Consider the following 26,297-nt stretch of genomic DNA (forward strand, 5'->3'; position numbering starts at 1 on the left):
CTGTCACAGTCACGTTTCAGGGCTGTCCACAGCACCGAAACAGTGCTGTGGAGGTCATTGACAACATCAGACTAGCCCAGGATAATGGGCAGTCAGCCATGCTTATCCTGCTAGATCTGTCAGCCGCCTTTGATACCATCTCCCACAGCATCTTAGAACAGATGGGTGTCGGGGTATGGCCCTGGACTGGCTCAGAAGTTATCTAACTGACCAAACTTTCACTGTACAGATTGGCACCATGGTCTCCCGCAGTCGGCCGGTAAAGATTGGAGTCCCGCAGGGCTCTATCCTAAGCCCTATGCTCTTTAACCTATATGTGACACCACTGGCCAAGGTGATGAGGTCCTATGGTTTTGATGTGGTGTCATATGCTGATGACACCCAGCTATTGATTACCCTAGGTCCTGTACCCATCGACACAAAGATTTGCTTCAAAAACTGCATGACCCACATTGATAACTGGATACGTGCCAACCATCTTCAGCTCAATGGTAGCAAGACAGAGGTTGTTCTCTTTGGTAGGGCACACAAATTTTGGTCGAATGACTGGTGGGCCAACAATCTGAGTCCCTGTTCCTCTCCAAAACCTGTGGTACGGAACCTTGGAGTAATGATTGACAACCAACTGTCAATGGAAAATCATATAAACCATATAATCAACACCTGTTATGGAATAATGTGCAGTCTAGGAAAATAATTTCAATGGATTCCAACAGAATCAAGGAAACCACTTGTCCAGGGACTAATCATAAGCCATATTGATTATGGAAATTACCTGTTGGCCTCGCTCAATGAAGAACTCTATTCTAGGCTTCACATCCTGCAAAACACAGCCGGCAGACTTGTACTGAACCTTCCTTCTAGGTCTCCATCAGCGCCTAGTTTGAAGAATCTTCACTGGCTCCCCATTAGGAAGCAAATCCATTTCAAAATTAGTGCACAAGAACATGTACGGAAGCAGGCCAAGCTACTTCGCAAAAAAACTCAGCTGGTACCAGCCAACTAAGACGCTCAGGTCAAGCACCAAATCTCTTCTCACCCCATGTAAAATTTGTACCGCCAGGAATGGCGGGAGATCTTTCTCTTTTCTTGCACCCACTCACTGGAATAAACTTGCAGTTCAATTACTTTCCGTAACAGATCACTATTGATTCCGCAAGGAACTAAAAACCTGCCTATTTGATTATCTATAACATCCCTTTATCTGTCCTTCAGCTCCAGTAGAGTCGTACGCAAGTGCCATGAGACCACTGGGTGATATGTGCGCTTAACAAATCTCCTTGACTTAACTTGACTAGAGCGCACTATCACACATATTCAGCTCAAGAATACACTCCCTGGTGAGTCTAGCCACACCTAGGGCCTCGCGGAACTACTCAAAAATCCAGGTCTCCAACTTCTTGCAAAATTCAAGTTAGAAGAGGCTCTTATGTGCTTACTTTCCCTCCATGTTATAAAACTGTACATGTTTCAGCACCCAGGCTAATGTGCTGCATACCTAAATACATATAAGGTCCCAAAGGCGTGACCGATTGCATTGCAAATGCTTGTTTTTTATATGGCCACTAGCCCACCAGGGATTATTTTTTTTATGTTGGGGAGCGGCCCCTTGGACAAGGGTCGCTCCCCTTTATGGGAGGATGATTGTGGCCATTTCTGTCCTCTTTGGGTGGCAGATCAGCAGTATGTTTTTAGGCCCATCTACTCCCAAGGGGAGCAGAAGCCACTAGACACCAGGGTTTTTTAAATTTTGGTATTGGGGAGTGGCCTCTTGGGCAAGGGTTGCTCCCCTTTTATGGGGGTGAATATTTTACCCCTTAGCTTGGCTGGTGGATTGTGTGTGGACTGGTGCATTATTTGCATATGTGATTGTAATGTTTTTTTCTCCTTTTTATTCTAGTGTAAATCTTTGATTCTTGTTTGCAGTTTTGGCAATGGTTTTATGCAGTTTTGCGTAGTTGCATTTATTTGGTAAGAAAAACATTTTTGTTGTGTTTACTCCAAATGAATATTATTGTCATGCATGAATGATTTTTTTTGTAAGTGGTGTCATAATGGCAGCATATTTATTTAGTGTTTTGAGCATATCTTATGTGTAATTTTCTTTTTTCTTTTTCTATTTTAGTGGGATATTGTTGATCCTTACTGTGTCTGCGCAGAGTAGGTGGTGGTGAGTCTGGCTGCTTCTGGCAAGTGAGTGGTATAGTTTTGGAGTATAAAGGGCTTTGTGATAAAGACACATTTTGTTTATTGCTTATTTTACAAAGTGTTTGTTGTTGTTGACTTGTTTGACAATTTACCTTTATTAGTTAGGATTATGGTTAGCCGTATAATTACTGCCCAGCAGTTGGTTGGTAAGCTTTTTGAATCTTCCTCTGAGCACGATTATGAGACTAATGCGTCTGAGTGCGTCTGAGGGAGAGGAGGGAGTGCAAGATTCTGGCAGTGAGTTTTCTTTCCACGAGGAATCATCTGATGATGAAGCTACTCTCAGTGCAGATGAAGCTACTCTTAGTGTGGATGAAGTGCCTGTTTTAGAGGAGGACACTGATGTGTCAATGGTTCAGAAAGAGACATCGGGATTGCAGCCCAAGGCTGCAAGGCTTTCTACTGGAAGTGCTGGACTCTGGGTTGATCCAAAAATGGTGCAGCCGGTGTTGCCTGCCTTTAGTGGTGATGCAGGATGTAGAGTGGATTCTGAATTTTTTTGCCAATACAGTTTTTTCAGTTGTTCATGGATGGTGTATTTTTGGCTGAGATTGTTGAGCAGACTAATTTGTATGCTGAACAGTTTTTGAGGGACAACAGTACCAGACTTAGGCCAGCTCCAGAGCTACCCAGTGGACTCCCACAAATCTGGATGAGATGAAAAGGTTTTTGGGTTTGACTTTCATGATGGGCTTGATAGCCGTCTCTGGCTTCATATTGGTCTACTAGTCCCTTGATGCAACGGCCATATTTCCTGCAATTATGATTCGTGATTGGTAATTACTTTTGCTTCGGATGCTCCATTTTGTTGATAATGCTTTGGCGTTGCCACAAGATCACCCTGACTGTGACCGTCTTTTTAAGATTTGGCATGGTCTTGATCATTTCATAGATCGATTTTCAGAGATCTATACTCCAGGGAAAGAAATAGCTGTTGATGAGTCTTTGGTCCTGTTCAAGGGCCGTTTGTTTTTTAGCTAGTACATTCCTAGCAAGAGGGCACGTTATGAAATTAAGATGTATAGGTTGTCTGAGAGTAGGACAGGATATGTCTATAATTTCTGGGTGCACACTGGTAGGGATTCCACTATTGACCCCCCTGGTTTGGAGTTTCAGAGAAAATTGTGTGGGATCTTGCTAGAGGACAGTTTAACAGAGGTCACCATTTGTACCTTGATAACTTCTACACTGCTGTGCAATTGTTTAAGGAATTGTTCAAAGTGGACACTTTTGCTTGTGGCACAATCCCCTCTACCCATAAAGGTTACCCAAAAGAGCTTGTTTGCAAAAGGTTTCAGAGAGGACAGTGCAGTGCCTTGTCCAGTGAGGAACTGCTAGCTGTGAAATTTGTGGTGGACAGTAGGGATGTGTACATGCTGACTACCATTCATGATGAGAGTACTACACCTGTGACTGTTTAGGATCAGATTGCTGAAGTTTGCAAACCTGTGTACATTGTAGACTACAATAGGCACATGGGTGGTGCCGATAGAGTAGATTAGAGGTTGGAACCTCACACTGCTGTTCGTAAGGCTTACATTTGGTATAAGAAGTTGGCCATCCATCTCTTCAATTTAGCAGCTTTTAATGCTTTTGTTGTGTTCAAGTAGTGTTCAACTGCATCAAAGATGACTTTTGTTCAGTTTCAGGAGTCTGTGATAGGCAGCCTTGTTGTTGTGGAACAAGCAAGTGTTCCTAGAGTTGGAGTGGTGGAGGATGTGGCTAGATTGAAAGATCGCCACTTTCCTGATTTAATTCCTTCCACGCCCAAAAAAATAATCCCTGTAAGAGATGTAGAGTCTGCTTGAGGTATGCAGAAGGAGAGTCATATTCACTGTAATCCTGGTCTGTGTGTGCCCACATGTTTCAGATTGTATCACACTCAAAAGAGTTTTTGGGAGCAATAGTGAGTCTAATATTGTACTGCCTTGTCTGTATGGTTTTATATAGTTGTTGTTCAGTCTCACGTTTTGCAATAGAATGATGTCTTTAGTTACTGCTGTTGTTTTTGTAGTTATAGGCATTGTATCTAGTTGCAATTGGTTTGTGTTTTCTTTCTTGTTAATTTTTTTTAATGACGTTGTGCATGGATTGGTGCTTGGCTGGCGGTGTGCGTGGACTGGTGCTTGGCTGGTGGTGTGCGTGGACTGGCGCTTGGCTGGCAGTGTGCGTGGACTGGCGCTCGGCTGGTGGTGTGCATGGGCTGGCGCTTGGCTGGAAGTGTGCATGGACTGGTGCTTGGCTGGCAGTGTGCGTGGACTGGTGCTTGGCTAGCAGTGTGTGGACTGGCGCTTGGCTGGTGGTGTGCATGGGCTGGCGCTTGGCTGGCAGTGTGCGTGGACTGGCGCTTAGCTGGGGTGTTCATAGACTGGCACTTGGCTGGCGGTGTTTGTGGACTGGCGCTTGGCTGGCGGTGTGCATGGGCTGGTGCTTGGCTGGCAGTGTGCGTGGGCTGGTGCTTGGCTGGCACTTGGCTGGCAGTGTGCGTGGACTGGTGCTTGGCTGGCAGTGTGCGTGGACTTGTGCTTGGCTGGTGGTGTGCGTGGGCTGGCGCTTGGCTGGCAGTGTGTGTGGGCTGGGGCTTGGCTAGTCAAACACCACTGCAGACACTATGTCAACCACCAGCCGGTGTGATTGCTGTGTCAGTCATTTTGACGTATGAAAGTGATGGGCCCTTGAATGGCTCTGTCTGTTGATGTGAATGTTGTAATGCGCTGGGCCCGCGGCTGGTGGTGTGAATGGTCTTGTGTGTCACATATGAAAGGTGCGTGAATGGCCTGTAAAGAGGTTGGTGCCTTGTCATGGCTTTACAGCTCACGAGCTGTGAGTCATTGGTTCAGGTTTTTAACCTTTTAATTATTAACAGTGCATTTCCTTTTTGTGAAATCTCTTGTTAATAAAATATACATTTTGAACCTTTCACTCACCCTCGTGCCAATTCCAACCAGTATGTGTGTGTACATGAGGAACAGGTGGATAGGCAGTCATATTTGTCTCATTTGTCTTTCTGAGCTAAGGTGTAATCTGTTTCTCGGGGAAAAGTTACCAACTTTAGATATTTCTGTAAACTAAAAAATGGGGAATGCTGGATAGTGCGACTCTCATGGATTCCAACAAGTTTTTTTACTCACAACACCAGGCAAATCTCCAAATGTGACTATAGTCACTTATTTTCCTTGCATTACTGTGTCATAATATTCTGTTGTCAGAAAAACCACAATTTTCCTACCACCCAGCATTTCCCCCCAGGTCTCCTGATACAAATTGTACCTCACTCGCGTGGGTGGGTCCAGTCCCCGCGACAGGCAAGGGCCCAAAACCTATTGAGGGGACATCAAAATGACCTATCGCAAAACAACCTAGTATTGCAATGGGGGTCCCCTGGGTTTTTGGCCCGGGCTCTGCGGCCATCTTAGGAAACTACCAAACCCACACATTTCTGAAAACTAGACACCCAAGGGAGTCCAGCAAGGTATGGCTTGCGTGGACCCCCCCAATGTTTTCCTTCCCAGAATCCCCTGCAAACCTCAAATTTAGTTGAAAAAATCACCTTTTTCTCAAATTTCTGTGTGGCAAAGTTCTGGAATCTGCCTGGATCCAAGAATTTCCTACCACCCAGCATTTCCAAAGGTCTCCTGATAAAAATGGTATCTCACTCGCGTGGGTGGGACAAGTACCCGGAACAGGCCAGGGCCCAAAACCTATTGAGGTGACATCAAAATTACCTATCACAAAACAACCTGGTTTTGCATGGGGGGTCCCCTGGGTTTTTGACCCCGGGCTCTGCAGCCATCTTGGGAAACTACCAAACCCACACATTTGCGAAAACTAGACACCCGTGGGAGTCCAGTGAGGTATGGCTTGCATGGAACCCCTAACGTTTTTCTACCCAGAATCCCCTGCAAACCTCAAATGTAGCTGAAAAAAATCACTTTTTTCTCAAATTTCTGTGTGGGAAAGGTCTGGAATCTGCACGGATCCACAAATTTCCTACCACCCAGCGTTACCCCAGGTCTCCCAATAAAAATGGTACTTCACTCACATGGGTGGGTCAAGTCCCCGCGACTGGCAAGGGCCCAAAACCTATTGAGGCAACATCAAAATTACCCACCTCAGAAAAACATGGTTTTGCAAGGGGGTCCCCTGTGATTTTGGCCCCGGACTCTGTGGCCATCTAGGGAAACCTACCAAACCCACACATTTCTGAAAACTAGCACCCAGGGTAGTCCAGGAAGGCATGGCTTGCGTGGATCCCCCAACGATTCCCTACCCAGAATCCCCTGCAACCTCAAATTTTGCTGAAAAAATCAAATTTTTCACACATTTCTGTGTGGGAAAGTTGTAGGATCACTGGGCAGACACAAATTTCCTACCACCCAGTGTTCCCCCAGGTCTCCCGATGAAAATGGTACCTCACTTGTGTGGGTAGGCATAATGGCCCAAATTACCTATAACAAAACTAACTGGTTTCCTGGGAGGGGGGCCTGGTTTTTTAGCCCCGGGCTCGCCGCCATCTAGTGAAACCTACCAAACCCACATATTTCTGGGTAGGGAACTGTTGGGGGATCCATGCAGGCCATACCTCATTGGACTCCTCAGGGTGTCTAGTTTTCAGAAATATGTGGTTTTGGTAAGTTTCCCTAGATGGCGGCGAGCCCGTGGCCAAAAAAACAGGTGCCCCCCCAAAAAACAGGTAGTTTTGTTATAGGTAGTTTTGAAGTCTCCACAGTACGATTTAGGCCAATTCCTGTTTCAACCACTATGCCTACCCACACAAGTGAGGTACCATTTTTATTGGGAGACCTGGGGGAACTCTGGGTGGTAGTAAAGTTTTGTCTGCCTGGTGATCCTACAACTTTCCTGCACAGAATAATATGACTTTTCCAGCAAAATCTGAGGTTTGCAGAGGATTCTGGGTAGGGAAACAGTGGGGGATCCACGCAAGCCATACCTTCCTGGACTCCCCCAGGTGTCTAGTTTTCAGAAATGTGTGAGTTTGGTAGGCTTCCCTAGATGGCCGCCGAGCCAGGGGCCAAAAACCAAGGGGAGCCCCCTTGCAAAACCAGGTTGTTTTGTGATAGGTAATTTTGATGTCGCCTCAATAGGTTTTGGGCCCTTGCCTGTCTCGGGTACTTGACCCACCCACGCAAGTGAGGTACCATTTATATCGGGAGACCTGGGGAAACGGTGGGTGGTAGGAAATTTGTGGCTCCACGCAGATTCCAGAACTTTCCCACGCAGAAATTTGAGAAAAAATTGATTTTTTCAGCTAAATTTGAGGTTTGCAGGAGATTCTGGGTAGGAAAACGTTGGGGGACCCAGACAAGCCACACCTCGCTGGGATCCCACCGGGTGTCTAGTTTTCAAAAATGTATAGGTTTCCCTAGGTGCCAGCAGAGCTAGGGTTCAAAATCTATAGCTAGGCACTTTGCAAAAAAAGGGTCAGTTTTCACTGTGAAAATGTGGTGTGTCCACGTTGCATTTTGGGCTGTTTCCTGTCACGGGCACTAGGCCTACCCACCCACACAGCGGGTCATACGCTGGATGGAATTTTTACCAATGATCCAGACATTAGCCTTTCTCAGCTACTAGATGTGCCATGGTCTGACCATAGGGCTATATATTTCAACCTCAAAAGATCTCAATCCCAGCCCAAAGCACAAGCAAGTTCAGTTAAACGTCCAATAAGACGATGGGGTAAAATTAAGGACGGTATATTGAAATTAGCGCTTGACCAAGGTCCTATCAAGTCAGAACATGACAACAATAAAGCTGTACAGCAGTTTAATGATTGGATTTTGGCAACAGCCGACAGGGTTGCCCCAATAAAAATAGTTAAAATAAAGAGAGCAAAGATATCAGCTCCATGGTATACCCTCGAACTTAAGGACCTTAAGACCAAATGCAGAAAGGTATTGGAGGACAGATTATGATAGTCTAAAGAAAACCGCCTATAGCATCTCTGTAAAAATATATAAAGAAGCGATAGTAAATGCCAAAAAACCTTTCTTTACAGTCAAGATCAAGGACGCAAGAAATTCCACTAGGGAACTGTTTAAAACTGTCAACCTGCTGGCAAAACCCCAGCAGGTCAGCACCTTCAAGCCAGACCAACATTTCTGTAATTCCCTTGCGGAACACTTTCAAGATAAGGTAAATAAAATATATAACAACTTCTCGCATATCACGAAGCTTCCGGATCTGTCTGGGTCTGCTATATACTCCAGCTGTACGCTGACCAGCTTTCAGCCGATGAGCAAAGAAGAGGTCAATGCTACTCTCCTCTCTTTAAAGTCAGGGGCACCCACAGATCCATGTCAACCGACCATCATGCATCAAGCTGTAGGCCCAATTACTGAACATCTTACCCCAATTTTAAACCAAATCTTGAGCTCTGGACAATATCCCGCCATCTGGAAAAAGTCAGCCATCACCCCTCCTGGATCCCTGCAACCCCAACAACTATCGTCCCATCGCTGGACTCCCCCTCGCAGCCAAGGTCTTAGAAAAACATCTGAACAGATCCCTTACTGCTCACCTAGATACTAACGGTTTGCTTGCTTCCTCTCAACATGGCTTTCGGCCACGCCATTCGACTAAATCAGCACTGGTAAAAACTGTAGAACAGATCCGTAGGATAATGGATGGCGGTGGGAGGGCGGTCCTGGTACTTTTAGACCTATCGGCTGCGTTTGACACCATCAACCACACTGTCTTGGGGCAGCAGCTGAGGGACCTGAGAGTGGGAGAAACCGCCTTGGCCCTATTAGCTTCCTTTCTAGAGAGGAGAGAGCACAGGCTGTTCTGGGAAGGTATGAGATCCGACAGTTTCCACCTTCCCTGTGGAGTGCCACAGGGGTCGGCCCTATCTCCTACTCTGTTTAATTTATATGTCACACCTCTAGCTGACCTTGTCAGAAAACACGGTTTCACCGATAAAAAAGAGGTGATGGAGTTCGGACCCCCCTTGTGGAACCAATCATGGTGGCTGGCAGAGGCGGGAGAACGTCCGTCCCCTGTAGAGAAGGTCAGAAACCTGGGGGTTCTTTTTGACAGCAAGGTTAACTTTGCTGCTCAAGTTAACAGCTTGACGTCCTCGTGTTTCTTTCTCCTGAAGACGTTAAGAAAAATCTTCCCCTACATAGGAGCTTCAAAAAACAGTAATGGTGGCCCTCTTTCTCTCCAAGCTGGACTACTCAAATGCCCTCTTCTTGGGGATAAATAAGTTCCAACTGTTAAAATTACAATCCCTGCAAAATGTGGCAGCCAGGCTGACCCTGGGTTTACACAAAGGGCAACCCATCTCGGATGGGATACATTCTTTACATTGGTTGCCTATAAAACAACATATAGATTTTAAAGCACTCACATACGTGCACAAGGCAATCTATGGCGGAGCGGCTGAAGATCTTGCAAGCCTCTTCACACCATATGTTCCTTTGCGCGCCCTTAGATCAGCTACCCAAGGCTTGGTCAGAGCACCAAAGATTAAAAGAGAAGGCTGGGGTGGCCGCACAATTACATAATGTGCCGCCAAACTCTGGAACAAGCTGCCTCAGACCATGAGGCTTCAATCTAACCTTCAGATGTTTAGAAAAAATCTTAAAACCAAGCTCTTTGTATAAATAGGCCGTTAAACTTCGCCTTTCCCCTGCCACAGTACCTTTTAGCACCAAGACGCCTCGGCATTCGAGCGCTTTAGAAACCTATAAACATAAACATACCCACGCATGTGAGGCACCATTTTCCTCTGAAGACTTTGGGGAATGCGGGGTGGGTGGAATTTTGTTGATCCACGCGGATTCCAGAACTTTGCACCACAGAAATGTGAGGGAAATTTTTTTGGGGACAAATTGTGAGGTATGCAAGGGATTTTGGGTAACAGAACCTGGTGAGAGCCAGACAAGTCACTCCATCCTGTAATCCGCACCGCGCTGAAGGGGATAATTAGAAGAAGTTACAGGCGAAAATGTTGGCACAAATGGCTGTTTTTTTCAACTAATTTTCAATTTTTCCTATATTCAACTGTTTATAAAGAAACCTTGAAGGATCTACACAAATGACCCCCTGCAGATTCTTAATTTTTATTAATTATTACGGGCCTGTAACAGATGATGCATCCACACTACTGGCAATATACAAGTTTTTGATCAGGGTTTCTGGCCAAATTGTGTTAGGGGGTGATTTTAACTAGAACTAGATCTGAGAACAGATACCTCAAATAGGAATAAGAAACAATTGAAGCCCAAGACAAAAAAAGTTTTAGATGCTTTGATAGAGGATTTGCAGTTAATCGATGTATGGCGATTGCTTAATCAGACCGGCCGGGAATATACCTGTTTCTCTTGCCAATTTCAAACAGCCTCACAAATTGATATTTTATTGATTTCTCTTTCTTTGGTGCTTAGTGCCGCAGCAATTGGGTCAAATGCTTTTTCTGATCACTCTTATGTTCAGGCTGATATAGAAATTGGGGATGGGAGGAGGAGGAGGTCCAGGTGGCAGATGGACCGCCTCCTTCTTCAAGATCCTTTGTGGCTTGAGAAGTTTAGGGAGTGGATTTTAGAATATTTTAATATGAATGAAGGTACGGCTGAAATTTTCTCTGTTTGGGGCGGCTTTAAAGCTGCGAGGCCAGATGATTGCAGCATCAGCAGGAAAGGCTAGGGAAAGTTTAGAAAAAATTGCAGAACTTCAGTGATCTCTTGAAAGTGCCTTTAAATCTTTAAATTCTTCATCACAGGGTCAGTGAGAAGAAGCAAAGAAGGCATTGAAAGATTATTTTGTTCTTGAAGAAATAAATAGTTCCCAGACCTACCTACAGAGGGTTTATGAAGAAAGCCAGAAGGTGGGCCAAATATTAGCCTGCTCAACAAAAGCTCCACAGGAATCTGCTTGCATCTTGGAAGTAATAGATCCTAAGTCTAATGCAACGGTAACTGATAGAGCTGTTGGGTCTTTATTTATCAACAACTATATACCACTAAATATACGACCAGCATGGATTCGATCCATGAATATTTTGCTAAAGTACAACTACCCAGGATATCATAGAATGCAGCTGTTCAGTTACAAAATGAAATAACAGGATCAGAGCTTGGGGGGAAGATGGAATTCCGATTTAATTTTATAAAGCCTTTGCCAAGGAGCTGACACCATTTCTGAAGAAACTATTTAACCATATCAAAGCTGGAGGCTTGGTTTTATCGGAGTTTAAGAGGGCGATCGTGGTTAGCTTTACAAAAAAGGGCAAATCACCTAATAATTTTAATTCATATCGACCGATTAGCCTCTTAAACGCCGACAATAAGATCTTGATGAACATCTGGGCACAGCGTTTCACTCCTTTGGCTCAGGAAGTTATTCACGTCGATCAAACGGGCTTTGTTGCTGGGCAAATCATGTCATCAAATATGAGATATTTGATACAAGCACTTGATTATTTTAACGTTAACAAGGCATGGTCGATGCAGAAAAAGCCTTTGATTTAAGTCAATTGGGATGCTTTATTTTTTGGGCTTCAAAGGTTTAGGATCCCGGTTCAAGTAATTTCAATGTTGCAAAACATCTACCAAGGGGCGCAGGCTCAATTAATAATTAATGGGGATCATATAGGGTCAGTAGATATTAACCAGGGGACCAGGCAAGGCTGCTCCCTATCACCCCTACTGTTCACTTTTTTTATAGAACCACTAGCGATCAAAATTTTAGCTAACATGGATATTAAGGCCCCGATTGGCGGCACAGTAAAATTAAAACTCTTTGATAATGACGCAATGTGTATCTCTCTCCCGACAAGCTAAATATAGAGCAGATCCTGGCTGAATTCAGACAAATAAATCTGAGATTATAATTTTAAATACTGGGGCTGAGTTTTTGCCAGAGAATCTCAAACAACAGGCTTTAAAAACTGATCCTATACGTTACTTGGGGATTTTTGTTACATGACAATACGGCCAGCTTGTTAAATTGAATTATGAGGCTACTAGTATTAAGGTGCAGAAACTACTCAAAAAATGGGCTTGCCTTCCTCTAACTTTGATAGGTCGAGTGGCACTTATCAAGATGTCTATATTACCCTTATTAATATTTCTTTTTTCTAATATCTCAATTAAGATTAATGCTAGTTATTTTAAAGGGATCGATTCAATGATTAGGTCATTTATTTGGAACAAAAAGGCCGCTAGAGTTAAACTCTCAGTTTTACAACTAGATACCCACTTGGGTGGCTTAGCACTTCCGAATATTCGTTTATATAATGAATCAGCATTTCTTGATTTTACAGCCTGTTTACTATCTAATACTAAATGGATAGATACATTTTTTATAAACAAGATGTTCCAAGAAGCTGGAACTCAAATCCCCACATTTATTAAAAGTTTTAAACTTCCCCAAAAAACTAGGTAGAAAACGCTTTTGGATTTTTCAAAAATACTTTGTTCCGTTTTTAAACAGAGCGGTTTTTCTGGTTTGTACTCTTTAAAATTAAATGAGTGTCGAGATCTGGGCCTCCATATTCATTCTACCCATTTGAAAACCTGGCATGATTCTGGTTTGGGGGCAGTTAATCAGTTCATTATTCAGGGGAGGATGATCACCTGGGAAGAAGTTCAGGCCAGATGTTATGGCTGCAACAAGCCCTTATTTTTTTAATTCATTTAAATAGTTCATTTCTTAAATAAATATAATTTCATACTTAATAGTTCCACCTCAAAGGCAGCCACTGCCTTATATTCCTCAAATATGAGTGGGGTCGGCAATTGGCATCGCTTAATACGAACCCAAGACGAATCTCCTTTGGTCCTTAAGTTTTTGGAGAAAATTGCCTCTGAAACGCAATGTGTTTTTCTTATCAGGAATGGCAAACAATATCTAGTACAGGAAACAAGACCCTAAGAGCAGCCAACTATAAAAGAATGGCTTTTCTTTCTCACTGGATGGCCTACTACACTCCAAAGGCCCTAAATAAAACCTATCCTGGGGTTGAACACAGTTGTTTTCGCTGTCTTACCCCATCAGAAGGGGGATGGAGGCACACATTTTTCACCTGTCCTAAACTGGGAGTGTTTTGGGATTTTTGTTTGGGGCTATTTTAGTCGGGGGGTTCAAAAACGTACGTCCCAATAGCAGAAGCTGTCCTGTTCGGTATAACCAGTCGGGAGGCCATCTTCTCAAAATTTCAGGGGCTTTTTCTTGCTATTTCAATGTTGGTCGCTCGCTCTCTAATTTTACAAAATTGGAGATCACAGGAAGTACCTGCCTTTGAGAAATGGCTAAATAAAAAGAAACGTACTAAAAATTTCAAAGAAGCTTATGCTAAACGAGTGAGGGCAATCAAAACATTTTCTTTGACTTGGAAATATCTTGCTGAATGTTAAACTAAGGAATGATAAAAAGCAATTTGTTTGGTTCATGAGGTTTGGTTCAGGTTTTAAAAAAAAAAAACTTCTTGAATTTTGCTTAATAAGCTGTAGAAGAGATATACTAATCAGTGATTTTTGTCGGTCTGCATTCAAGGGTCACCATTTTTTTTTCTTTGTTGATTAATGTGTAAATATGAATTGTCTTTCCTGAAAGCTCTGCTCAATGAAAATTCTTACAAAAAAATTCAGAATTTTGTCTACTTTTCTAAAATGTATAGCTTTCCAGGATCCATTATTTCTTTCATAGCCATTTCTACCATTAACTGACAGAAGGTTGAAAGCACACAAAATAGCAAAAATAGGCTATATCCCAGTAAAATGCCAAAACTGTGTAAAAAATTGTGGTTTTCTGACAAAAGTCTGTCAGATCCTTAAAGCTGGGAAAATGGTGATTTCAGCCCCACAAATCCTTTGTTGATACCATTTGCAGTGAAAAAAACAGACGCTTTAATTTGAAGCACTTTTTTCCAATTTTTCCTGAAAAAACTAAATGTTGCTGTATTTTGGCTAATTTCTGGTTCCCCTCTAGGGGAGTCCACAAACCCTGGATACCTTTAGAATCCCCATGATGTTGGAAGAAAAGTACACAAATTTGGCTTGGATACCTTATGTGGTCAAAAAGTTACAGGGGCCTAAGCGCAAACTACCCCAAATAGCCCAAAAAAAGGCTTAGCACGGGGGAAGGGGGTGAGGCCTAGCACTGAAGGGGTTAGCATGTGATTGCCAAAACGGAAATATTGGGACTTTTTAATACAAAAGAATAATATACACAGGAGTAACTCTTTTATGTTTATGCAAGTGATAACATGTTTTGACAAGAAAGAATAATGAATGTAGGAGTAACTCTTTCATATTTATGCAAGTGGCAACACCTGTGTAAAAGGGTTTAAAGGAAAGAAAATAATCAATGCATTCTATGGTTGACAAAGGCTGTGAAAACAGCCGGAACACGTTCCAGTTTTTTACTGAGTGCTGATTGAAAATAATTGAATTGAGAGAGGGTCTCTGGGGCCGAAGTTGGCCCAGGATGGGGGGGCTGTGCCGGCAGCTTTCCCCATATAATATGAAGGCCTGGCCGTGGGCAATGGGGTCCCCGGGGCCGATATCAGCCTGGAAAGCGGGGGCCACGCGGCCACCCTCACTTTAAAAAAATATATAACAAGCCCGGAGGATGGGGTCCCTGGGACCGAAAATGGCCCGGGACCGCTTGGCCCCCCTCCCTTTGGGGATTCCAAAAAAATCAAAAAAGGCTGGGCCTCAGAGGAAAGGGGGCCAGTGCCAAAATTGGCCCGAGAGGCCGTTCCCATATTATTTATAAAAAATAAAACTGGGTCAGACCTCCCGGGATGGAGTCCCCTTGGCCCAACATGTTCCTGGTAAGGGGGGCCATGTGGCAACACGAGCCGTATTTGCAGAGTGGTGGAGAAAGGGGGGGTGGCCCCTGAAGACCTTTGGCAACCTTGCTGTGTGGGACTTATTGGAGATAACAGGAGGGGTAGTTGGTCTCTAAGGATGGCCTTGGGGGCCAACTACCTCTCCTGCTTCCTTTAGTAACCCCACAAAGAAGGATTGCTAAGACCTGGTAGGAGGACATCCCCCCTTTCTCTACCAGTCTGCAAGCGCGCCTCCTCTGGCACGCTACTAGTTGGGGGAGGAAGTCTCCTTGGCTCTTGAGGGTCCATGAGGGCCAACCAGCCCTCATGTTACATCCAGCAAGACCCAAACAGTTGGATTGCTGAGAGGTGGTCAGAGGCCATGCCACTTTCCCCACTACTCTGCAAACGCCCTTGCTGGCCCACTGCTGCTTGGGGTACAAAGTCCACTTTAGTCCTGAGGCCCTTAGGAGGTCAGGGGACCTCTTCCCCACATTTAAAAAAAGGGAGGTGGCCACGCGGGCCCCCTCCTGGTCCATTTTAGGCCCCGGGGATCCCATCCACCGAGGCCTGCCCATTTAAAGTGGGTGCTTTTAGGGCTCTCACTCATCAATAGGACTGCGGTGGAGCCAGAAGGCCCCCGTGGTCCCAGTTGGCTCTGTACCTCCTGTGAGAGCTGGCATTGCTTTTCACACACATGGAGCTTCTGACATGCAGCTCCTTGTGTGGGAAAAGCAAAGTGCTCCGCTTTCAGCAAGCGAGAGCAAAATGTTCTTGCTTTCTAAAACCGGAGCACTTGTTTGCTATGGCATGGCGGGAGCGGTGCTCTCGCCATGCCATGGCAAAATGCCATGTCCAGGGTGTGAGCATCCCGGGACATTGTTGGAGCTGGCCCTGGGGAGGGTGGCATTTCCCAGGGCCATCTATGGCTCCATGAGGGGGGCACACAGACCCACTTACTAACTTGAGTAGGGGTCTGCCCCAGGGAGGTGGCCCCCTCCCATTTCTTAAAGATAGAGTTTGGCCCCGGGAAGGTGGTGGTCCCTGGGGCTGAGGGCGTCTGTGAGGCCCCCCACATTAAACTGTTAAAGCCCCGGGGAGGTAGAGCCCTGGGCCAGGGAGGTCTGTGAGGCCCCCATATTCAAATGTTAAAGCCCCGGGGAGATGGTGGCCGCTGGGGGGCCAATGAAGCCCCCTCATTAAAATGTTAAAACCATGTGGAGGTGGTGGTCCTAGGGCCAGGGTGGTTCATGAGGCCCCTACTGTTAAAATGCTAAACCCCCACAGAGATAGTGGTCCCTGGGGCTGGAGGGTCCCCAAAGCCCCATTACATTAGCCCCAGTGATGTGGTGGTCCTCGGGCTGTGGGGCCATGCGGCCACTTTAATTATGTTTGCCCCGGAGAGGTGGTGGTCCCCGGTACCCCCCTCATTAACTGCCCCGGGACCTGGCCCAACCGGGGGGGCTTTATTTAATAAAGCACGGGAGACCGCACTTCAATGTTTTTTATTTCTTCGGGAGTCGTTGATCCAGTTTGACTCCCACCAAATTTCTTATTTTTATCAAATACTTTTTTGGCTGTGGGGGGTCCAACTGGGACCCTCCCTAGAGGCCTAGGGGGTCAGGATGTTTCTACCCTGACCCCCTGTCTTTTATTTTAATCTTTTTTCTTTTGACCTGGTTTAACCAAGTCACAAATTTAATTTAATTGTGGGTTTATATAGCGCTAGAATCGACTCCCGGAGGAGTATCTCCGCGCTTCGACCGCTGGGGAACCCGTCCTGGCTCACCCTGAGAGATGGTCCCTAATGGGTATCTCTAAGGTGCGACCAAGCATCCCCGGCGGTCTGGGGGGGCCGTTGTGAAGATGAGGCAAGCTAATGCCCAGAGTTGCCGAGTGTGGTCCCTGACTGGAGTAGGCACCGAGGCGAGAATTATCGAGCCCGCTGACCCTGGTCCACGACCCTGCCGCGTCGGGAATCGAACCCTGGTCCCGGGCCGTCCTCTGCTTACGGGTCTGCCACCTCTAACCAGTGAGCCACACCTCTCCACAACTGACAACACTTCCTGGTTTGAAGTGTTGACAGCCAATCATATCTCAGGCACAAGATCGGAAGGGGTTGCGAATGCACCACTGCCACAGTTGTATATCTGAGAAATCTTTAAATTTCTCAGGAAATGCTGAACGGATTTACACCATTTGATAACAAGGGTGCTTTCTGGACCAAGAACTACCTTTTTGCAAAATTTGGGGTAAATCCGTTCAGCAGTTCGGGCTGTAAACGTGTTTAAAGTTTCCTACGGCAATTAACATGGGGAAAAAAACACCCAGTTTCTCTCAGCTCCTGCTTGACAGATGACACCAAAATGTTCAAGATAGCAGCTGAAGTGAGTGTCAAACTAGTTTTGAAAATTTCGTGAAGATTCTTCTATTCACACCAAACATATAGGCAACTGAAAAACAGCTTTTTAATAGAAACCAGGTCCTAACAGTAACTGCCTGCAGGCGACCGCCAGTAGATAATGTATGTATGTATATATGTGTATGTATGTGCCCGCCTTGAAGCCGCCCTGCAGGGACTGTGGCTCCCGTCACTAGGAGACTTTCAGCAGATATATATATATATATATATATATATATATATATATATATATATATATATATATATATATATATATAGAGAGAGAGAGAGAGAGAGAGAGAGAGAGAGAGAGACGACGAAGTCGTAGCTTTAGTAGAAGCTTGGGCAAGGTACTTACTTAGCCTACATAAGTGAAGTATCTGCGACTTTCAACTAGCAGGATCGGCAAATTGGGGTACAACGGAGGAGAGAAAGAGGAAAAGTACCTACTTTATGGACTTTCTATGTCCTCTTTCTATGCCAACATCGCTGCTCCAATGAGATTCCTCCGTGATGGATAAACACAAACCCCCGCAAAATTTGCAATCATTGACAGTCGAGCGCAGTTCTGGCAGAAAGAAGGCAATTGCCGAAATGCGTCCCAGGCGCGAGACTGATGTTATTTTGATGCTGTATGGCGGAAATTAAAGCCCTGCTGAAACCAGATCCCAGCTGTGTCAGACCTGTTTTCTGAAGAGGAAGCGGCATTGGTGGTGATGTTTTTGCGGAGGTCGGCTCCGTATTTCTGGCACGCCTCTCGGTCAGGAGCTCCGTGGCTGCCGACAAACTGTTGGTTGGATGCTGGGAAGCATAACGTGACGCCCCCCGGTCTAAACCTGTTTAGGCATTGGGGAGAGAGTAGCGGATTACCGCTAAAGGGGTCAGCAAACAGCAGGACAATTCCGCCCTGAATCCTGCATGGGAGAAAAGAGCTGGTATCATACAGGGACGACAAAGTCACAGTTTTATTAGAAGCTTGGGCGAGGTACTTACTAAGCCTACATATGTGAAGTATTGGCGATTTTCAACTAGCAGGATCAGCACATTGGGGTACAACGGAGGAAAGAGAGAGGAAAAGTACCTACTTGATGAACTTTCTATCTCCTCTTTCTATGCCAACAACGCTGCTCCAGTGAGATTCCTCCGAGATGGATAAACACAAACCCCCACTAAATTTGCAATCATTGACAATCGAATGCAGTACTGGCAGGAAGAAGGCAATTGCCGAAACGCGTCCCAGGCGCGAGACTGATGCTAAACACGCTGTTATTTTGATGCTCTATGGCGGAAATTAAAGCCATGCTGAAACGAGACCCCAGCTGTGTCAGACCTGTTTTCTGAAGAGTAATCAGGATTGGTGGTGAGATATATATATATATTTATATATATATATAATATATATATATATATATATATATATATATATATATATATATATATATATATATATATATATATATATATATATATATATATATATATATATAAATATATATATATACATCCACACGAGCAGGAAAGCCCCAAAGGAGTTCAACCACACGAAGACTGAGTTGTTCATGCCGGTAATTTGGAAACTTGCTGGCAGGCAAAAAACAGGCTTCAGACATCAGTAAATCAAAGTGCCAGACGCGTTTCAGGAGTCAAATATTCCCTTCTTCAGTGGCAAAGCATAGTGACTAAGAGCAAAGTTTCTGACGCACCTTTTATATTCATGTCACCTGCCTCAGTGGGCGTTGCCTTTCTCAAAGCCTTCTGGTACACGTAGTGCGCTGCAGTGTTCCTCAGTGGGTATGCTCTTGTGCCTGATTCACACTTTGATTCATAGCACAGGCACAAGAGCATACCTACTGAGGAACACTGCAGCGCACTACGTGTACCATATAGATAATTTTTATTTATTTATTTATATATATGCTTGTAATGTTTCCTTGGTTTAAAGAAGCACTCTGAAGCAGATTAATTCAGGCAAACTGGCATTCTTTATCTCAGAAAAAGTTCAAAAGCCTTACACTTTTCTGGGCAGCAGCCCCTTGGTCACAGGCATTTTCTTGAGGCTGCGCAGTATTGCTTGAAAGGTTCACTCCCAGCATGTGATTTATTCTAATTAGTGGGCTTCACAGGTGAGTACATGTGTTTGTGGGGACACATTGATGAACATTTAACTGAATGGCAGTCCAGCCGTGAAGACTGCAACACCCAGAGTTGGGGCCATGAAAGCCTGTAAATCCGGAGCTGGTTGGCACAGTACATCAGCACAAATTACTGAACATTTATAATTGACACTGCAGAGTCTACAAGAGATAGAACACTGTCTGAAAGGGACTACATATCCCAGCATGAACACCAGTTAACTCACCTGTGAAACCTACTAAAGGTCAATTGAAATGTGCTGAGAAGTTGTGCCTTTCAGTATATCTGCATGCACCCTGGCAGCCTGTGATCAAGGAGCTGTGTTCCGAAACGTGTAAGGAAAACAAAGAACTCTGAATTAAAAATGCATTTTGCTTTTACTAGATCTGCTGTGGAGTGCAATAGAAAAACTGTTCTGGAACAACACTTGTAACCTCCAATTGAGCTAGCTGTGCAGCATGGTGATTTCTGAGTGCATGCCTCTCACTTGTACAGACCGAGAACATTGGCTGATGGTCTGATTTCACTGGTTAGGGCTATGTGTGAGCATAAGCAGGGACTATCACACCACTAGCAAAATAAAAGAGTATTTGATGGTATAACCATACATGCTAACATGTTTAAACAGGAAAATGGGAAATTTTGGAAAACAATCTGTGGAATGTATTTTCTCTATTTACTTCTAATGAAGCAGAGGCTATTTCAGGTGAGACTCAAAAGTAAAGGAGGGGTTTGAGAGGAAATCACTGTCCAGCAAACATCCTCCTTTAATAATGTGGTATAAATTGATTGTGCAGTTCTGACAAGCATGTGAAGCTTAGTCACCCTCCCTAAGGCTCATGGAGCTTTTCACTGGTCACAGAGCTTCCCTCTAGGATGCACAAGCCCTCACACACCAAGGTGGCATGCTTGATCATTGGGCTGTGATCCTCATTTGCATGCACGGCGCATGCAGGTAAGAGCAGTGGGGAGGGGTGGGGGGAGTCGACAGACGGCGACTAGGGAAACATACATTTAAAAAAACTAAAACCACTTACCTTGCGCTCACCACATTGCCAACTCTGTGGGTGCTGCAATGCCCAATGGGCCCCTCAGAGGCCAGAAATCTTTTCTCCTTCTGTTTGCATGACAGAGAGTCCTCTGTCAACAAACATACCTATACCTAATCTACTTGGTGGGACCCCTATACTCTTTTAGAATTCTTCCAGGGTCGTATACACAGGAACTCGGGATCCACTGCCTACAGTATGAAGTAATACCCAAGAAAGCACATACTTCTCTCTGTGTTCTTGGCACGCTTAATTGTGCAATGGCCTGAATTCTTTCTGGGGTCAGTTTCCATCCCTCCTTTGACAAGAGATGACCTAAGTAGGTCACTTCTTGTCGACAATATTGCAGTTTTGAGAGAGACACTTTGTGATGGAAGGCAGACAAATGACGCAACAATGACAATGTAGTTTCTTTACAAATCTCCTCAGTATCCGCGGCGATTAGTAAATCGTCAACATACTGAATAAGGGTAGCACCACTAGGTAAAACAATTGTATCAAGCTGCGCTTTTAAAGCCTGACTGTATATTGATGGACTTTCACAGTAGCCCTGCGGAGCGCGTTTAAAGCGGAAGCTGCGACCTCCTAAACTAAAACCAAAAATATCCCTGCTTTCCTCTGCAATCGGAATGCTAAAGAAAGCATTCTTTCAATCAATCACTGAGAACCAAGCAGCGGAAGCTGGGATCATAGTTAACAAGGCAGTTATGTCAGGGACAACTGGAAACTGTGGCACAACTATCTTATTTACCTCTCTAAGATCGATCACAAATCTGTAAACAGGTGGCTGAGAAGGGTCAGTACGTTTTAAAACAGGCAAAACAGGACTATTGCAAATGTTGCCTCTTGTCTCTTCGATTACATCCTTTTCAATCAAGTCATAGATGATCGCTAACAACGCTTTCTCACCTTCATTAGAGATCCTGTACTGGGGAATGCGTGGCAATTTAACATTGGCTTTCAAAGTGACCAAATATGGCGGTATTTCCAAGCGACCCACATCGTTAGGACCAGTAGCCCAAAGGACATCCGGAAGAGACACAATTCAGCTGGCAGTTTATTCTTCGACAAATACATTGGAGAAATCACTTCCCTACCCAGTGTAAGTTGTACTCCCGAGGGGGAACAATATAATGTCGCATGTAATCTCTTTAACAAATCCAATCCTAACAGATTTTCACCACAACCTGTCGTTAGGATAAGGGGTGCTTTCAGCTCACAAGGTCCAACAGAAAGGGGCATAGGACTAGAGATCGGGTTCCTAACCGAGGCGCCAGAAAAACCTACTGAAACATTCATTTCGCCAGACAAAGGCGCACCAGGGAGTTTTGAGTGCATAATTGAACTCTTTGCAGCACCAGTATCCAATAGAAAAGGCTCTGATACACCCGCTGTAGTCACCTTGACATACGGTCCACTCTGGTCCACTGGCACTGAAACAACTCCCTCTCTCTGTCTATGGCTGTCCTAGTAATCATCAACTTCCGCGTTTCCATCTTCTGCATAATAGTCGTTATTATAGTACTGAGCTGTCCGACCAGTTACATTGGCCTGCTGATCAAAACTGTTCATCGTATTTTGAGGCGGAAGAGGACGCGCGTTCTGGGGAACATTCCCACGCCCTCTACCTCTAGGAGCTTGCTGACCACCTCTACCTCTCGTGCCATAAGCATTATTCGTGCGCTGCAACAATATAGGACAACTATACTTAAAATGACCTTCTTGTTTGCAATACGAACACTGATTGGGACCCACAGGAACACGCGGTTGGGAATACCCGAACCTTTGCGAGTTACTCTGAAACTGTTGGGGTTGTTGATAGTTACTCTGACCTTGCTTATAGTTATTCTGATCTCCACGTGGCGGGTAAGCCTGCTGTAGAAGAACCTTAGTTTTTAATTCTTTTGTTTTCTTGTCTGCTCTATCCTTCTCATCTTTATCTCTATTTTCGTAATACTGTGCAGCAGCCAGTATTTGCGCTGATGAGGAAACAGCCCAAGAACTCTCTGAATCTTTTAATTTCTTACACAACTCGGGAAGCAAATTATGCACAAATTTATCAACAAATAACCATTGACCACCTTCCGTACTCATGTCTTGACCACTGTGGTCGATAAATGTTTCTTCAAACCTGGTGAAGAAATCAGACACTGTTTCGTCTTTCTTTTGTTTGCATGCGGATAATTTATCCCAATTCACACGCATCGCTGGCATTAAAGTCTTCATGTAGGTAATAATTCTACCAGGGAGTTCTGCCACTAAGGGCTCAGGTTTCGCACCACCAACTTGTCTAGTGTCTGTAGCAATGATATTAGCCCATGTGCCACCTAGTTCTGCAGCATGATCTGCATTACCAATCAACCCCATAAAGGCTGCGGAACGACATTCCCGAACAACATATCTATGTCAGCTAGGTTCATGACACACGATTCTGCAGTCTGTGATAACTCCTTATAATGTCCTGCGGGGTTTTTACGGGGGTCAGGCAATGTCTGCTTAAGGGCTAAAACTTCTGATCGCTTCCAAGGAACATGTACCCAAACACGTTCGAAATGAGCTGGCATAGCGGCAATACCGTTAACGGCATCAGCCGCAACCGCGTCCTTCCATACCGGAGGGACTTCTCTCATATGGTATTGTCTAACCTTTTTATCAGAGGAGTCACGTTCAAACAGTGACTGAGAAGGACCCTCAATCCTAAAAGACAATAATGTCGCAACTGCTTTCTCAACATCGGGACCCACAATCGTACCCTTTCCAAATTCAAACCGTACATGACACAATTCCTGCGGGCTTAAGTCCAAACCATGATCTTCCAATTCCTCACAGAGGAATCCACACATTTTCTCGAAAACGTATCTCTGTTTTGGTGCTTCCCATTGATGAAAAACATTTACAACAGACTCTACATCATATCTTGAAGGAAAAACAATCCATTTATATGCCATGCGGTCTAATACTTCCTTCTCTTCAGAACCTGGCAGCTGACTACGCAACTGCGTACGTTGTGAACCAGGGGTCGTACTAGATGACCCAAAGAGAGGCGATATAAAACTAGTGACCGCACTAGCTATTCGTTGTCGTGTAGAAGGAGAAGTTGAGGCGAGAACAGGGGGAAAGACAGAGGGAAGAAAAACGGGTGCAGATACAGGTACAGGGGTCGTATCAGGAAGAGCGCCGAGGGAGGCAGCTGATGTACTAGGAAAAGTTGCAGGAAGCGCAGAAGAGATAGGCAGCGAAACCGGCAGCCCTTGAGAGGGCTGCACCGTAGGCATAGGAGCCGGCTGAGGAGGAGCTGGCGGCTGCGGGAAAGCTTGCGGCAAATTAACTAGAGGCCGCACATTTAAAGGCTGCGGAGGCGCTGTAGCGCTCTGCGCATACGGGGCTGGCGAACTCAGCAAATGTGACATTAGGGGATCTTTCTCCTTTTCTTCTGACGCATCCTGCTGAAGGGGCGGCAAAACTGGGTAACATTTATCAATCACTAGTTGACGTTGCCTGCGCAACTGCTCATTCATTTGTTCTTCCTCATTATCTTTAAACTGTAAGGCTGCTTGCATTATCGACATACCTTTCTCTCTTTTATTTTTCTTCGCTAATTTAATTTCTTTCTGTTTGGCTTCCTTTCGCCATAGGCGGAAAGAATCAAACATCGCCGGCCGGGCTTTCTTTTTAAATAATTTAACTTCTAAGTTATCTAGGATTTCTGTGTCAAAACTACTATTTTGGGGCCATTTTAAAACACCATCCTTCCTGGTGTATCGGATCCATACTTCATTATACGCAATAGGGCCCACGCCATGTTTCACATAAAGCTCATACGTTGGAGTTCCAATTGGAGGAACCGGACACGAATCCTCTAATCGGGAGTCCCTATTACAACCCAAACAAAACAAATTTCCAAATATACTAGAACCAGGTATCGTCGCTCACTAGTCTAGTTTCAAACTTCAAAGGATTATCGAATACGATAGTCTCGTGAATACACGAGTCCTTCGGCTTTGGCACTTGCAAGTTCCAAATCAAAGCGATCCCGAAGGGATACCAAACAAAACTAAGGACTGGGGGACGCTCCACTTATACTTAACTGAGGTATCGATGACGTCACCAGACGACTCGTTAAATCGTTTCGCTCTACCAAACCATCAAGGGTCCAAAACAGGGTGATAGTCAGGGCAGCAGTCCTTTGTAGCCGTCGGGACGCGGAGAACCTCGCAGTAAAGACTTTCGGACCAAGTCGACATGCAGGGGTCGATGAAGTGGCGGCCTTCCTCCAGAATTTTCACACGAAGCTCCTCACGAACCTCTGGCTTGGACCGGTACCGCTGAAATCGCCCTACGTTGGGCGCCAACTGAAGTACTGGGTTTTTCAGAACCAACCCAGCGGTGCCAGGGGACACACCCGAAGACTTCGAGTTCTTCCTGTTTCGGACCACAGAAACACAGAGTCTTCTAGGTGAAGTCAAAGATCGTATTTATTGGCTGCAGACCAATCACAGGTATCCGAGAAGTACAACACGATGTATGTTCTCAGGAGACTGCCCCAAACCAAAAACCAGTCTTTTCTTATATACAGAATATTACGCTCTGGGCAACACCGCCCCTATTTTACAAGTGGTCGTTCACATATTTTTGCTTCAAAGAAAGAGCACAGTCATGATGATAATCCCACATTTCAGCTCGGTCAGCACAGAATTATTTACCCAGCGAGGCTCAGAACCCTCATCAGATATCAGCAGACCCCAATAAAACGGACACCTCCTACTCGTAAAACAAGCCATAAAGTAGGAAACAGAGTCAGGTGTGAAAGGGATTAGTCAGGAGTCGCGTGGGATACACGACTTTATGATGTGTTGGGCCCTGATGCTAATCCCATAAGGCCGCAGTAAAAGGAACCGGCCGGGCAAGACTGACCCCGGGCAGCGGAGTCAGTTTGCACAGGTCACAAAGGAGTCACAGAAAGATTGCGTGTCCTTTAGGCCTAGGCATGGCCTCAGTGCGCAGCCTATGTGAGGGCAACCACAAAATGGTTACCCTTTTAAAAGGGGACCCGAGGGTTCGACATGTAGTATCGTATACACAGTGAATTCATCGGTGAAACATGACGAAAATACTCATACATACTGCATTAGTCATTTGCGGTTCGCTGATACCAAAATCGGCAGGGTAGGACCATGCTACCAACATGGTTCCGAAATCTACAGTACCACATTCTCTGGCCTTTTTGTTCTGAACCACCAAGTGCCTAATTAAGGAATTTTGCAATTCCATGAGTATGCAAGGTTTCCGATACCGAAGGGTTTCAGGTCACCAGCTTAACTTCTCTTTTTCTTGTGATACCACATTTCGCAATATCAGAACTGCACACTCAATTTATATGAATTTCATTTTTTTTTAAATTTTATTTATACAACTCCAATTGAAACATTTGAAAATAGATACATAAATACAGCTGTTATCCAACACAAGAGAAAAAAGAAAAGGGAGATTCAAGAAATTAATTTGATAAATAGAAAATACATTAAGTGTACAGTTCAATTCATTATATCAATTCTGATCAGATACTGCAATCATAGCCATCGTCGACAGGTTTTAATTAGAACACTTTTATTTTAAATCGTTCTTATGTCTATGCTCCAGGGTTCTATTGGGGACCAAATCTTGCTGCCCCGCACTCTGGAATGTCTCCCTCTCATGGCATAAATGGCTT

This window comes from Triturus cristatus, chromosome 6, assembly GCF_964204655.1.
Source record: "Triturus cristatus chromosome 6, aTriCri1.1, whole genome shotgun sequence".
Classification (NCBI taxonomy): domain Eukaryota; kingdom Metazoa; phylum Chordata; class Amphibia; order Caudata; family Salamandridae; genus Triturus; species Triturus cristatus.